At 51.0% G+C, this 3,879-nt stretch overlaps 1 pseudogene; it reads right to left on the bottom strand.

The window, feature by feature from the left end:
- Positions 1-2,785: 2,785 nt before the first annotated feature.
- On the bottom strand, positions 2,786-2,904 carry LOC136646469 (5S ribosomal RNA; annotated as a pseudogene).
- Between the last annotated feature and the right edge of the window lie 975 nt (positions 2,905-3,879).

Genomic DNA, 3,879 nt, shown 5'->3' with positions numbered 1-3,879 from the left:
ACCAACATCCCTGGAATGCTGGAATGTGCTGGAACAGACTGCCATTTGAATTTTAAAATGATACACTGAGGATTTGTAGAACATTCCCAATTTCAGATGTTTGACTTTTAAAAAAAAATCACAAATTATCATTAAAAAAAAAAAAAAGTTTGGGAATTTCCCCCATATTTTGCCTGCTGGACACCAATTGTGGGAAGAACTGGGAAGGAGCGACAGCTGCTTATGTCAGAGGGAGGAAGCACAGGTTGTGCTCATCATGGATAGAAATATATGGGTTTAAAGTGCCCTGTTCTCCTCCCTAGGGAATTACTGTGCCTCCACACATGGAACCAAATGGTGTGACCGGCACTGATTGTGACGCAGAATCCCACAACTGCAGAATAAGGAGGAAACAAAACAAAATGAGCAAATTCAAGGATCATCTCTAAGGAAAACCCAACCAGTGGACTCTGTTTTTTCACCTGGCAGTTTATCACTTTCAATTATAAATACTATACCAAATTTATAAACACACTAAGGCTTTTGTGGTTGGATGAGTCTAAAACATAATTTAACATGTTGCTTGAGTCTTCAAGTCACAGATTAATCTAGTCCCAGAGTAATTTAGTAGGATCTAGTCCCAACGTGGCACTTTCAACTGTAGAAAGCACCTTTGTAATCCCCTGAAGATCCTTCCACAGTTGAAAGCAACACGTTGGGACTAAAACCTACAGTGTGTTTTAATTCATGGCTTGAAGACTTAAGCAACATTTTAAATTATAACATTTATATGTCATAAGGCGTGGTCTGGAGGTTGAGCTGTTGCCTTGCCTGAAAAAGCTAAGCAGGCTCAGTTGCTTGGATGGGAAACTGAGGCTGCTGGCATGTTTGCATGGAGGAGTCAGCTGGCCAAAAAAAAACCTGGGATCACATCCTTGAGAACGGGTCTAAAGCTGGGTTGCAGCTGCCTGCGAGAGCTTGGAAAGCACAAGAGCCGGCAGCCAGGATGATGACTGCACTATGCAGGGAAAGGCCTGGAGAAAGGGAGGTCATGGAATAATACTCGTAAACATCTCCATGAGAAATGGATTTATGTTCAGCCTGCCAATAAAAACTGCCCTGAGTCTACCTGCCCAAAGGAAGCAGGCGCTGGTCTGAGCGAGGATTTGCCTTCGGCTCGCATGAGAAGTTTCCCTTTTCACCAGTAATGTAGGACCAGGTTCCCGACTGTTCTAAATGAAATTGACTGACCCAAGCACAAAGATTTGGGCCCCCACAGGGTTCACTCCCTCCCTTGCGACCATATCCCGAAAGAAAAGGCCTGTTCCCCAAAGTGGGAGTGGAGAATCCAGAGGGTAGGTTGCAGGCCTTGGGAGCAACATGCTTTGTGCAAGAACTGCGAAGAGGACAGCTCCAGCAACGGGCCAAGAGTGGAGTAGCTGGCCCCTCTGGAGCCTGAGGGCTGTGACTCATGACATCACCCCCCAAGTGCCTGACCCGAAAGTAATCGTGGTGATGACACTGCCACCAATTACTTCTGGGGTATGGTAGCGCTCAGAGCAGTTTTAAGCCGCTCTGAGCAACCAACTGCTTTTCTTGCCTTTCCCCCCACTTGCTGAGGAAAAAACACAAAAACGTTGGCTGGTCAGAGTGATGCGCAACAGCTCTGAGTGCCCCATTCGGACACCTCTCAGCCCTGGTTCCTGGGGCTCTGTACCCCCCGGCCCTGCCTTAGCTACACTACTGCTGTTGAAAGGGGTGACCCTGAGCACTGCACCTGGAGGAGCGTCTCCCAATTGGACCAAGGCTTTGAAGAGCGCCGTGTCAAGTCAAGCAAGAGGCACCCGCTGTTTGCTAAGAGGATTAAAAGTTCAGATGCCTCCTGCGTGGGTGTTGCATAAAATACAAGCTGCACCGTTTAGCCTTAATTAAGCTGCTGCTGCTTTGAGGATGTGATGCGCCTGCACCGCCCGGCACTCCTCCTCCCGTCTCCTGGACATTTTGTCCCAGACACACCAGCTGCAGCAGGGAGTCTCCCCCAGAGACCTGGGGTTGTGCGGGAGGGGCGCCAGGAGGGCTTTTCTCTTCTGTCTCAGTGCAGACAGAGAGGACTTAAGAGGACAGGGAGCAAAAGGCTGCCTGCTCCGCCTCTCCCCCGGGCCCACTGTCAGTGTCCAGGGTGGAGGGAAGACCTGACCAAGGAGCCGACAGAGGGGGAAGGGGAACACATCCAGTAGTCTGGCTCAGAGGGATTCAGCCCCCGAAAGTCCATTCCTTTGAGGGCAGCTTCGAAAAGAACTGTGGGAGACACTTGTGGTTAAGTTGCTCACTTCCATTTCAGACTGACAGAGCACTGTGGATGAAGGACAGTCTCACGGGGCCCTTGTCACCAAGTCATTTGCAGTGGCTCTGGCTGTGCTGAAGGGAGGAGTCTCTAGCAGGGAGGATGGAAGGAGTCCTGGGGTGGGTGGCCTGGGGTGGGTGGCCTGGCCCCACCTCTGGCCCCCACAGGCTTCAGCCAATGTCAGTAAATCCTGCATTTCTTGGAGCTGGGACATGTTTGCAGGCTCATCTCTTGATCACTGCAACATTCCCACTCTCTGCAGAGTCAGTCCCATGACCGAGGATTTATGTCACTTCACACACAAGACCCTTCACTCATTGGGTCGGTTTGCACATTTGTCTGCATGGCTTCTGTCATGAAACTGTTGCTTCATGTGGGTTTTTACTTTATCTTGCGTTGGTATTAGAGTAGCTGGGGGTCCTTGGTTGGCAACCTTCAGTCTCGAAAGACTATGGTATATAAGCCTAGAGCACCCGGTATTCCCAGGCGGTCTCCCATCCAAGTACTAACCAGGCCTGACCCTGCTTAGCTTCCGAGATCAGACAAGATCAGGCATGTGCAGGGTAACAGTTGCTGCTGGGAGTCCTTGGATATAAAAGATCCAGGTGAGAATAGTTGGTTTCATTATTGAGAGGATCCAAACCCTTAGAAAAGGGGACTTTGTGTTTGCCTGGTGAATGAGACCTAAGGGAGAGTTAGGCTCATTCTGGTGGGGGGGGGGAGAGAATAAGAGAAGCTAAACTAGTTCTGACTGGTCAGTAAAAGAGTTAGGCTGTGTTAGGGTTTTACTTTTACCAGAAACCCTGTTCAGCGGTCCACCGGGTTTGAGTGCCTTCGTGTAGTGTTGGAGGGGCGAGACAGAACAGGGATTCTGCTGGTGTACCGCCCGCCTTGCTGCCCAACAGATTCCCTGCCTGAGCTGACGGAGTTGGTCTCGAGCGTGGTGCTGGAGTCCCCCTGCCTATTGGTGTTGGGGGACTTTAATGTCCATGCCGAGGCCCCGGGAACAGCTGCGGCTCAGGATTTCATGGCCTCCATGGCAACCGTGGGTCTGTCTCAAAGAATATTTGCCCCAGCGCATGATGCGGGACATACGCTGGACCTGGTGTTTACTGCTGGGCAGGCTGATGGTGATCTGGAGGTGGAGGACATTAAGATCACTCCTTTGTCATGGACAGATCACTTTCTGGTGGGATTTAGGCTTGTTGCAGCCTCTCACCTCTGCAATGGTGGGGGATCACATTTTATGATCCGCCCTCGGAGGCTGATGGATCCAAATGGATTCCTGAGGGCTCTGGGGGATTTTCCTGCTGCCAGAGCTGGAGACCCACCCGGCACTCTGGTCGATCTCTGGAATACGGAGATGGCCAGGGCCCTGGATGAGATCGCTCCTGAGCGTCCTCTGCCCAGTCGCAGAGTCAGAGCGGCTCCTTGGTATTCTGAGGAGCTGCAGATGATGAAGCGGCAGGGCAGACGTCTAGAGCATCAGTGGCGAAAGACTCGTACCGAATCTGACCGTACACGGGCTAGGGCCCAGTTGAGAGCGTATTCTAAGG

This window comes from Tiliqua scincoides, chromosome 3 (genome assembly GCF_035046505.1).
Source record: "Tiliqua scincoides isolate rTilSci1 chromosome 3, rTilSci1.hap2, whole genome shotgun sequence".
Classification (NCBI taxonomy): Eukaryota; Metazoa; Chordata; class Lepidosauria; order Squamata; family Scincidae; genus Tiliqua; species Tiliqua scincoides.
Note: the sequence above shows the minus strand (reverse complement) of the source record. Positions and strands in the feature narration are given on the sequence as shown.